Source organism: Alosa alosa, chromosome 2 (assembly GCF_017589495.1).
Source record: "Alosa alosa isolate M-15738 ecotype Scorff River chromosome 2, AALO_Geno_1.1, whole genome shotgun sequence".
NCBI classification, from domain to species: Eukaryota; Metazoa; Chordata; class Actinopteri; order Clupeiformes; family Clupeidae; genus Alosa; species Alosa alosa.
The window spans coordinates 18,007,658-18,020,152 of record NC_063190.1 but is presented as its reverse complement, the minus strand read 5'-3'; the positions used below and the strand labels follow the sequence as shown (position 1 = coordinate 18,020,152).

At 40.8% G+C, this 12,495-nt stretch overlaps 1 long non-coding RNA gene across 1 annotated transcript; it reads right to left on the bottom strand.

Moving 5' to 3' along the window:
* Positions 1 to 5,685: 5,685 nt before the first annotated feature.
* LOC125290983 lies at positions 5,686 to 11,733 on the bottom strand. Its single transcript, XR_007192902.1, has 5 exons — positions 10,636 to 11,733; positions 8,990 to 9,134; positions 8,712 to 8,828; positions 8,527 to 8,601; positions 5,686 to 5,971 (listed from the first exon to the last, which is right to left on the bottom strand). It is a non-coding gene; the product is annotated as an uncharacterized LOC125290983 (long non-coding RNA).
* Positions 11,734 to 12,495: the final 762 nt, after the last annotated feature.

The window sequence follows — 12,495 nt, the reverse complement described above, 5'->3', positions numbered from 1 at the left end:
CTGTAAATGTGTGTGGAATAGTTATGACAAATGTGTGTGGATTAGTTATGACAACAGATTTCATCCTAATCCAGCCATAACCACAAATCCTGTTTTACTGGTTGTGTTGGTATTGGAATACACATGATAAGCCTGGGCTACGAGGCCCTATAAATACAACTCAGGTAAGATACCACGCAACACAGCAGAAGAGAAGGAAGAAGATGGCTCACTTGCGCTGCTCTGCTGACATCTTGCGATAGACCGAGGACCTTGAGCTGGATAGTGAGAATGCGACTCTTCCTCGGATATCAGTGCTGACACTGACAAAGAATTTGGTCATTTTGTGCTGCGCATTTTGATCCCGCCATGGACAGCATGTGTGATGCCTAAGTTTTGTTGATTATTTTTCTTAGAAATGATGACTTCCTTAGAGGCTTCTCTCCCTATGTAGCCAAAGCAACCCGATCCCAAATACATCATTTTATTAGCCTATAGGCCTAGGGTAGTTCTTTTCAGAATGTTATGCATGCTTTGGAGTTTCATTTTCAATGCAAATGAAAGGCAACTGTGCTAACATTTTGTAACATCTTTTTTATAATAAGCTATCTCATAGAAACCGTGAGACACCTAAAAGAACACCGTGTAGGAAGAAGCATAATATGAGTCTCAGGATAGTGAGAACACTGCATGATGAAAGCTGACTCATACAGATGACAACGCGACTTCAGCAACACAGGTTCTTCCTCCCAGCCTGCTGCTGGCAGCCACACCCCATTTGACATCTTCAAGTTTTATTGTCATTTATTGTCATTTAGCAGAATGCAGGTACAGAGCCAATGAAATGCAGTTGACATCCAACCAGAAGTAAACAGATATACAGTGCAGGAGTTGTTCATATATTTCTCTGAGGATACAGTTGAATCTCTGCGCCTCTGCAAGAACACCAACAAGCATGCTGTCAGGAATCTAACTGGTCGCAGATGGAAGGACGTTGGGGTTTCTGAGTTTTACCGATATATTGGACTTCTACACAGGAACGTTGAGGCCTTGCCCTATAAGGGACTGTTCGTTATTTATAAAAGGGGCCACCAGAGGGATTTTGAGTGCTTCAATCAAAAGTTGCATAACCCTCCCTTGCCTGTAAGAAATTTTTCAATGACCCTCCGACAGAATTCTCAAAAAAGATATGACCCTCCCCGGCCAAATGTCGATGTCTTCCGCCGGCTCTCTCTGCGCTCTCTCTGCGCATTGAAACACATTGATATGAGCTGACGGTCTTCAACCTCTGCTTTCTGATCTTACACATCACACTCCACCAAGATGGTGGCCATTTCAGTAGATTTACTCACTAACATTGTTGTGGAAGCACAATAAGCATGGAAACTAAATGCACACTTCCTGCATATCTGCATTAGCCTACTTGAAATAAGTTACTCCTCTAGTAAATAGTATTCACATGAAATAAAACATTGAGACCATTCAACAAAGCACACTGGGTAATAAGAACACATTCAACACATGAACTGGTTGCTATGGACTCGTCTCTAGGCTTCCTCAGTCATTGTAAAGCTGCCGAAGCTGAACATTATCCAAAACGCAATTTCTCAGACGAGCGTCAATTTGGGAGCGTGCATGCTACCACTCCTTCCTTCTCAAATGACTTGAAAAGGCTGTTTGCACAATTTCACAAATAATCACAGGGACCGAAACATACCTAACATGCCAACTTTTTCCGGGTTTATCACGTATTTTAACTTTCCCCCGCTGTCTTGCCGTTTTAATATTTTCCCGTAGAATATCCCATATTAATACGCTTATAACATTAGTCCTGCCATCTAGCCTGTCTCTGTGTTGTCCTGTTGTTACCTGTAACAACATATAACGAACAGTCCCTAACCAACTAGCCTTCCCGGCACAAGTCATGGGAATGGGCAGGTTCGTGGCCATATCCAGATATGTCCACATGAGTGACCCTGACGAGGACACAGTGAACGCAAGAATGGAACCTCTGAGCATGACGGACTGTTTCAGCTCAAACCCCTCAAAATGTGCACCATTCAGGACGCCTCTGCAGTCCACCATCCTGGCAGAAATGTTGCTGTGGATGAAGGGGTAGTGGCGTCCAAGGGACACACTGGACTGACAAAGCATGTGATTGGCAAGCCAACTACTGTAAGTGTGATTACAGACCCCAGCAATGTATACACTGTGGACTTTGCATTTGAGAGGAGAGAGAGATCCAGACGCGGTACAGCCACCAGGAGAGCTGCCTCACGTCAACAAGCTGGGGACTACTACAGCCACATGGGAGATGTTAGGTCAGAGCGCCTGGTTTTAGTACAACACAACACATCAGGGAAATATGAAGTGGCACCAATTTTTCAACTTCCTGGAAATTACTGCAACCAATTACATTCTGCAAAAGGAGCTCAGGCAGAACAGCATGAGCCACAGGTATTTCCTGGAGGAGCTAATCACACTGCTGTGCAGTCCATCAGAAAATGCCCCTCAATTAAATTCAAAGCACTTTATTTGTCCCCAAAGGGCAATTTAAAAGGGCGCATTACAGTAGCTTATTCAGTGATTCAAGGGACAAGGGACACAATCAACAACATGATCAGCACGCATACTATACGATCAACCAACATACATATTTCACAGGCACACTGGACAGTCACACAATACACACCACATGCCATCATTCATCCAGAGGAAGACTGCGTTATGCACATAGTCTTTGGGTCCAAGCAACTTTGGAGAACATGGGTTCTTCTGGCAGCAAGTGCTGTGTGTACTGCAAGAAAATCCCCATGGATGTGTAGAGGGTGTGATGTTCACCTCTGTCTTACTGAGTCATGGAACTGCTATAAAATTTGGCACGAGGAGTTTAGCTTATAACTTCTTTTATTTACAGTTATTGATTAAGCATTTGTATTATTTGAATGCAGTTTCATTTTGAACGGGGCACATACTGTATTTTGCAGTTGAATTTTCAATAATAATAATAAAAAAAACTTTGTCTCTGTTTCAATTCATAAAAATAATGTGAGTCTGTTACCTGTTGGTATGGCAGAGATTTTAGGTACAAATCTGACCAAATGTAGGTGTCACCAGTTACTGATGCTCATCAGGCAGGTGGCCAACTTCAGTTTACACCTCAGATCTTTCAGTGGACCTGCTTATGGAACAGAAAGTCAAGCAGGACACATGCTTGTAACTTATGTTAGACCATGGGGAGGAGCTGAGGTACACACAAGCAGCATTCTATAATGCACAAGGAAAGATATAAAATCGACATATTTTTAAACTTTTTTAAAACTTTGTATGCACCGCATATAACATTGATAGTATACTATTAAGTTTTCTTCTCCCTTGAGCCACTGCTACAGCTTGGAACAAGGAGTTCAGCTTTTAAATTGTTCTATTTAGTCATTTTGGCATGGTTTTAATGCTTATATTTACTTTGAATGTATTTCTCAGTAGTATTTTCAATAGAATTAAAAACATAGGCTACAGGATATTTCTTGCATGTCCTGCCCTGAGGTGTTATTGCCATTCACACACAAAATGCCTTAAACGAGAACTATGCAGGTTTTTTGTTTTGTTTTTTTAGCTTAATTTATCTTAACTTAACAGCTTCGGAGTCATTGGGATGGTTATATGACTCTTTCCAGTTGAAGCAAGCTGCTGAAAGTGAGTTGCAGTGAATATTAGTTGTTTGCTTTGGGAATTCAAGATATTTTTTTTATATTTTATAAGCTATTGATAGATGATGAAAAATAATGTTAACAGTTGTCCTTCATTTGCATTGAAAATAAATCTCCGATGCTGAAGCATTAATTAATAAATCTCTGATGCTGAAGCATAAATATATATATAAAAAATAAACACATAGCCTTTTCTGAAAAGTACTGTAGCCTAGTAGCCTAGTCTAAGAAGACAGTTAGGCTATGTGAACTAATGTGTAAACCTCCAAGGAAGTCATAATTTCTAAGGAGGAAAATACTAGCCTACACAACTGAAATGTTGTGCATTCTAGATAATTAATAGATAATAATAATAATAATAATAATAATAATAATAATAATAATAATAATAATAATAATAACAACAACAACAACAACAACAACAATAATAACAATACTAGTATTATTAATCATAATAATAATAATGATTATTATTATTATCATCATCAATCTTCCGCCAAAAAATGGCCTCTGAATAGTTGCTGAATAATAGGTATTTCCCCCCGCCTTAGAAATGATGACTTATATACATAACTGTCTTCTTAGGCTAGCCTAATAGGCTACTTCTCAGAAAAGTCTATGTGTTTATTAGCCTAATTTATGCTTCAGCATCAGAGATTTATTTTCAATGCAAATGAAGGACAACTATGTTAACATTATAGGCTATCTCACAGAAGACGTAAAAGAACATCATGTAAGGAGCGCGATCTGAAGGAGTCTGAGGATTGTGGGAACACTGCACGTCCAATGCCGACACTGATCATATGTCCCCTGTCCACAAGACCCACTCGTCCAAAACCCCATCACCCATGGCTCACAAGCAGTATGCGTTCAGAACGAAGGGAACTCAGAGCTGCTGAGAGAAAATGGCATAAATCCAGAGATGCAAATGATCTCAATAACTATCGGTCTTTACTATCTATTTTTAGGTCCACAGTTGCACTTGCTAAAGAGGCATTTTATCAGACCCACGAACAGACCCCAGCAATGGATGCACTGTGGACTTTGGATCGGAGAGGCGAGAGAAGTCCAGACGTGGTGCCTGCACCAGGAGAGTCTGGGCATCAAGCTGGGCACAACAGCCACGTGGGAGGTGACTGGTGGCACTAAAACTATAGAACTACATTTAAAAGAAATGTTTTTAAGAAATGCATCTTAAGAAATTACAAGATCAATCTTTGATATAGGGTAATATGGAGCTCTCCTCTGCCTTGAGTCACAGGAACTGCTAGGCCTAGGCTATACAGTTTTGGGGCAAAGAGTTCAGCCTATTAATTGGTATATGTAGGAACTGATTGATTTTGGCATGGTTTTAATGTCTTTATTTAGGCTACGTTATTTAGGCAATAAAATTACAAACCTTACCTGAGATGTTATTGTCATTTACACTCAACATTCCTATTGGATAGTATAATATTAATGTAGCCTGCAGCAGGAGCTGTTGTTGATTTGGGGAGGGGGCTTTTACTTTGACAGAGTGATTGACGGGACGAATAAAGTCTCGTGTCCGTGGCAAAGTATCGTTTTGATCTCGTTTGTTATTCATTAACATAAGGCAGCACCTGTGCTTTTGCCGAGTCGTCGCTGATAGAGTACTTGTCCTCAGTTCAGCAATGAAGCATAGCATCTCGTTTAGGACGACTACTGTGGTGGTTTAGGGCTTTCCAGTGGCGGAGCTAGACTTTTATCCTTGGGGTGGCCAGAGGGTGGCCAAAGCTATTTCAGGGGGTCCACAGACTACGACAATGAATGTTCAAGAAACACAATAAATTGCAATCAAAATCTGTAAATGTTGAAATATTTTCGTAAAGTACATCTTAAGCACACGGGAGAAGATTTGTGTATAACATCTACAGTTTATTAACAATGTTAATACAAAATGTACAATATGTAAATAAATAATAATAATAAAAAACTAATTCAAAACAATTTGACCCCATTTTGACATGAACTGACATGACATGAAGTAGTGCAGTTTTTTTTTTTTTAACCATGACCAGAGGAACGGTCTGATTACCAAACTAAACTTTTAGAACAGTGTAGGGCCTAGTCATGACAGTAATTAAGTAAGAAAGTGAAAAAAGACACCCACACAGCACCCCAAAACTAACACAGAAACACACACACACAGACAGACAGAGACACACACACACACACAGCACCCCAAAACTAACAGAGACACAAGTGATTACTTTCTCCTCACTGAATCAGAAGTGTAGATCACTTGTAAGTCCAACAGCAATCTGAGAAGAGAAAGAGACAAAGACTTATCAGAGCATTGTTCAAGATACTTTCCAAATTCCAACAAAGCCAAACTAGCTTAAGTACAAGTGTGAGAACTTCACAATTTCCAAATATTAGGTCCAATGAAAGCTGATATGGTTGGCCCCTCAGATCTGGTTGGGATTTAGAACTTGGTTTGGGAGGAAAACACCCCTGTTCTCTGCTGTACTATTTTATGCATGGATATAAGTTTAATGAGAAATTAAATGCTTTCATTTTGAGATACTTCATCAGTTACCATTTTGTAAATGTATGTATGTATGTAAATAAATAATAATAATAATAAAAACATAAGTTCAAAACAATCTGACCCCATTTTGACATGAACTGACATGACATGAAGCAGTTTTTTTTTTAACCATGACCAGAGGAACAATCTGACTACCAAACTAAACTTGTAGAACAGTGTAGGGCCTAGTCACGACAGTAATTTAGTGCCAAACTACCTAACACAAGTTCAGAAGAGCATAATTCTTCTGTTGTGATGAGAAGTAGCAAAATGTGTCACATAGTCATCAATGTTGAGGGCATGTGCCCTCCTTGACTCGACACTGAGAGTTCCAAGGTGGCTTAACCGGTCATCTGCCATTTGTGTCCTGAGGTGGGTTTTGATAAGTTTTAAAGCAGAGAAGCTTCTCTCACAGGAAGCAGTGCTGACTGGAGTGACAATAGCAATCTTACAAAGCCTGAATAGCTCATGGAAAACCTCTTTGTAAGGTTCAAGAAACACAATAAAATCAAGCAAGGTAGATGGTCTGTCTAATCCACTTTTCACTCTCCTTTCTAAAAGCCGTTTGGTTTGGTGAAGCTCATGCTTGAGGTCACCTAAATCTGACTCAAAGGTCTGTGCAAAGGCAAAGACAGGCTCTTCCTTCAAGAAAGTTGCACTTTTTGGGTTTAGAGACTGCACCCCTTGCATAATCTCACAACTTTTCTTTGAAAAACGCCTCTTCAGTTCAGCTGTGAGACAGTCAATCACCTGATAGAAAAGTGCTCTGGGGAAGCCCTCATCATCACAGTTTCTCTGGCCTACAGTGCTCATCACCAGTGAGTCAAGAAATCTTGAGCTGATTCTAGGATGTCTTTTAGACGGTGTTTGTACACCGATTTTGCACTGCTCAGCCAGCTCCTCGACCTCTTTCCATAGTTCACCAAAGTATTTTTCATTCCTGTAATCCTGGAAAGTATCTGTAAGTGCACCTACTAGATCCACAGCCCTAGCTAGATCAAGTGTGCTTGACTGGAGCATGTCAGACAGACATTTGGCATCACCAAGCACTTTACAAAATGTGACTAACAGCCCTATGAACTGCAAATCGATCTGAGAAAGAAGGCCCCTCGCCTCAACTGACCTATCTCCACTTCTTTCAAGTCCAAGATCCTGCAACAGTCTAAGAACTGCTGGAAGTCTGTCCCTCAGATTACGGCATGCTGTGTATCTGCATGCCCACCTTGTGTCTGACAGTGCCTGTAGCTCCCTAGGCTGCTGCTGTGGGTACAGCTCTTTCTGAACAGCAAGCCACTTCACATGCACATAAGAGCCAGATACAAAGTTATACAGCTGCTGCAAAAGTGCAAAAAAGTCAACCACTTCAGGCACCAAATTCAAGCAATGTGCATTACAATGCACATAAAATGCAAATCTGGCATGGCTTTGAATCCTTGAAGACACCCCAGAATGTTTGCCGCTCATGACAGCTGCACCGTCGTACCCTTGCCCAACAAGGTTATTTCTGTAGTCCAGACCATGTCTCTCTAAACAACTGATAATCATTTGACTAAGACCAGCTGCATTGAGACTGTCAGCTGCTTGGAAGCACAAGAAACTTTCATTGATGGCACCATTGTAATAATACCGTAAAACTATAGACATTTGTTCCTTTTTTTGCAAGTCTTTTGTTTCATCGGCTATCACACTGAACACTTTATGTTCTTTCACTTCTCTTATGATTTCACTCTGTACCATGTCAGCTAAGCCCTGAAGAATTTCATTTTGGATTTGGTGACTGGTGTACTTAGCATTCCCACATTCTTCCAACCTTTTCTCAATGAATTGGTCATGCTTTTGCGATTTCGTGCAATATGGCCAAAAAGTTTCCCTTATTGTCGGAGTCCTCAGACTCTCGATGCCCCCTCTGGGCAATATTTTGTGTTGCAGTCCAAAGCAGTACACTTGCTATCGATTTTATGTCATTTCTGTTTTCTTCCACTTTCTTTTGACGGTTCTCATTCATCGAATTTAACGTTGACGTGTTCATCTCTGTACCCCTTCTATACATGCTCCAAGCATACATTGCATTTATATGAAGTTCTGATTTTGAGTGGAGATTAAAACCAGAGTCTTTATTCAATGCCTTCTTCCAATTGCAGAAGCCTAGCGGTGATGCAAAAGCAGAGTCTGGTGCATTTGGAAGAGAAAAATGCCTACAGGCAAAGCAGTATGAAGAATCTTGAATGACTGAATACTCAAGCCAAGAATTGTCTTTGAACCAGGTGCTGTTGAAAGCTCGCTTACGTGTTCCATGTTGAGTTCTTGGGAATTGGGAAAGAGATGGCTGAACAGGACCTTCCGCTTTGGATCTTGAAATGTCTGGAAACAAATAATAAATCTTTAAAGAAACAGTTAAGGGATCCAGAAGATTATTATTAATAATGAACTGCAACCATAAAGCAAATTTAACTGTAGGTAAGTAGGCCTACCACTGGGTCCTTTTGGAGGAGCAAACGTGGATACAGCTGGGAAGTGGTCCACTGCAACTTGAACTGGCTCTAGATCATCATCCTGGTCAGAGGTGTCTGTGTCCTCCCTCAATGAAGCTACATTGTAGAAGAATATTTTAATACTCAGCCATCATTTTAAAAACACACAATATCAGTAACCAACATTTTAAATAAAAATTCTGAAGATTCTTTAAAATCTAAATTCTAAAATTAAAATTAATTACTGAACATGGGACTACCTCTGTAGTTACTCTGACCTGGTGATGGCGGGCTGGGTATCTCACGTTGACTCTCCTGACTAGTGTGCAAGCTGTCATGACTGCTGATGCCAGGGCTGCCTGACTTGCTTCTCTTTGCAAAGTAGTTATAGAGCTCCCCCTGCCTTTTCATTCTCAACTCACCCTATGCAAAAAGTACACGAGTCTTGTTACTTCTCTATTTTGAGAATAATGACTCTCTTCAGCATTGTTCTAACCATTAAAACGAGGCAGATATGACAAGGCATTGCAACAGTGATTACAGAGATACACTGTAAGGTTGGCTGTAAAGATTATGCAGACTGTTATGATTAAATGACACCGCGCACGCATTATCGGAATCATATGCCAGAAGCTTTAGGCCAGTGATCCTCACTATTTTTTTCACAAGAGCCACATTGGCAGTGCAAAATCAAAAGGAGAGCCACTTTTATGACAACATACGAAGTCACCTTTGCAAATGTACATTTCTACATATAAATTGGACATCCCACAAAAAAGAAATAACACAGCCATACATTTTCATTTAAGACCAGATTTACAGATTTACAGATTTACAATACTGGGATGAGCGGAAGCTGGCAGGCATGTCCTTGACTTTCTTCATGTTGTATTTGTAGTATTAGTAGTAGCAGGTTTAACAATACCCCCTTTAGGAAACACCATTAAGGATTAATAACTTCCTTTCACCTTCATTATTCGGGTGAAGGGAGAAGTATAATTCAGATGTTTGCGTTTTTGTAGTGCAGTATTGTATGTTTATGAAGCACATTTGAAAAAATGTATTGGCTGTGTTGCCACATAGCCTACAGTGGGTCCCATTTAGAAGTGGCCACTTCATTCGCACGTTCCGTGATTCACGCAGCTGCGTTAAATGTATTACAACTTATCGCCACGAGGTGGCAGTTTAAGTCCGCTGTAGCATTGCCAGTAAACAGGGCAGCGGATTTCATTCAAAGGCGTTGCAAGTGGCAGTGAGATACTGTAAGCAGAACGAAACTAAAGATCACCTCGTTGAAGTCATACAGTAGACTAGGCTAAATCAGAGCCTACTTTTGTTTTTATCAAGGTGGGGCAACAGAGATGATGGCCTTTGGCGAACAGTTTAGGCCTACTCAAAATGAGTAAAACTAAATTTGGCGGAATCTCGCCAAAGCTACCATGCGAGCCACCAATTATAGTTTGACGAGCCGCGCAATGACTCTTTACATTCCCGGTAGAATTCTCAATCTTTTTGGCCTCTAACGTTATGTGTCCAGTTACATAGTCTGTTCTTGATCTTGGATTTTGAGAAAGAAGTTTCTAAATAGATGCGACTCATACTCCTTATAGTCCGGAAAACACGGTAAGTATATGGCTATGCTACATAACAATCTGATGTGAAAACACGGTAAGTATATGGCTATGCTACATAACAATCTGATGTGAAATGTATGTTGGCTGATACTAACAGCTAATCTGTAACGTTACAGGCGACATGAGATGTAGGTCCTAGCTAGGCTACTAATGTAATGTTAACGTTACCTTGATAGGCTACTCGTGGCTTGTAGGGGAACATATCACAGAAAATTAAACTACAGAAAACGTTCTCCTAATTTAACATAAAAGTGACTTTAAACAATGATTTTTTACAAAAGAAAACTTACCTTAGAACGTGTATTTCACTATTCGTCAAGTAGGCTGCTGTGCTGTCTTGTGCAAAAAATCCTCCCTGCCGCGATATTCTCTTTGAGCGTTTGACTCTCTTCTTCTCCTTCTCTGTTGTCTCTAATGCTTGCTGGTGGACAGTGGGTGAATGACAACTCTTTGTAATACATAGCGCCAGCTACTGCACAGAAGGGATATAGCAGTCAACAGGTATTACCGATTACAAAATGCAACAGGCTCTTTTCAACCAGACGTGCGGTGCCGTGACATGTCAATCATCTGGGGTGGCACCTGGGGGGTCCAATCAGATTTCAGAGGGGTCCAGTGCCCCCCCGGCCACCCCTTTGGCTCCGCCCCTGGGGCTTTCACACAGACTGGGCGCATAGTAACGTTGATGGACAAGGGATATGCCAAACGAACACTGGAGGTTCCGTACCCTTGCTGTGTCCATTATTAGTGTGAGCTGCATCCACACGGAGGTTGGACTGCTTTACGCAAGGGTTCGTGAGTTTATGTCAACAGCGTTGCCAATGACGGAGCAGGAACGACTGTGTTGGTAGTGATAATAGCCACTGTTTTGTCTTGGTTTATTTTCGTTCTGTTTGTTTCTTTTACTGAGTGCCACACTGATTTTGTCCATACTGGTGTTTGAAGGCCTATGTTAGGCTACAGCGCAATCCCTTGCAACGGGCCAATGTTGAAACTAAACCTTGAAATCATAGATAAGTACCATACTACCATAAGTATACGGGAGGCTGTTACTCTGGGGCATAGTGTCTATGCTTCCGGCTGTATTAGTTCATAGAGTTACTGACGGCTGCTTAGTGCATTCACACGGTATTTCCATACGGGAGACTGTTACTCCGGGGCATAGTGTCTAGGCTTCCGGCTGTATTAGTTCATAGAATCACTGACTGCTGCTTCGTGCATTCACACGGTATTTCCATACGGGAGACTGTTACTCCGGGGCATAGGGTCTATATGCTCCCGGCGGTATTAGTTCATAGATTTACTAACGGGTTTACCCATTGACTTAGCGCATCCATACTGGAAACTGGTACTCCTGAGCCATAGGGTTCTATGACTCGTTGTATAGGTTGAATTCGATTTGCTATAACTCTGTACTTAGTACACTTACACTGTGAACATTTAGCAGACTCTTACAGTAGCTGTGATACCCTCAGACCTAAGCTTTAAGTACTACATTAATCCCCAGAAGGTAATAATCTTAAGCAGGGCTCCTCACTCCTAAGTGTTTGCTGTGGTCACCTTGTTTGCTCAGCTTGTAGTGCACCTTACCTTGGTCCAGGCCATTTTGCTGTGCTGTAAATCGTACATTTCCCTTTCTTTTGTTTTCTTTTGTGTCCTGTGTGCCACTATTTATTGTGAGGAGACCCCGTCCTGGTTGATCTTTGTGGAGGCTCTTTGTAAACTTGAAGCCTATGTTGAGTGCCCTACCAAACTGTCATTATCGTTTTTTAAAGACTTAAATGTATACAGAACTTTTAGGATATTGAATTAATACATTTTGAATGTTTTTATTAGTCTTGTTCTAGAGACTGCTGGTGACATTTGACAATTTGGATAATAAATATATTTTTGTATCAGTCTCAACTCGTTTCCTGCGTGCTTTGATAATTCTTAGCTGTAGGTCACATTAAGACAATTTGGACTCCAAAAGACTTGTAGAACTCCAGAGCTATAAAAGGAGGCAGAATATTTCAGAATCTTGGAAAAGAATTGGAGTACATAATGCACATATTTCTCCAGAAGGCGGGCTGCTCAAAGTGAGTTGTAGAAATTCAGTTGTTTGCTTTGGGAAATCAAGATAGATTGCATATATAGCCTATATTTATATT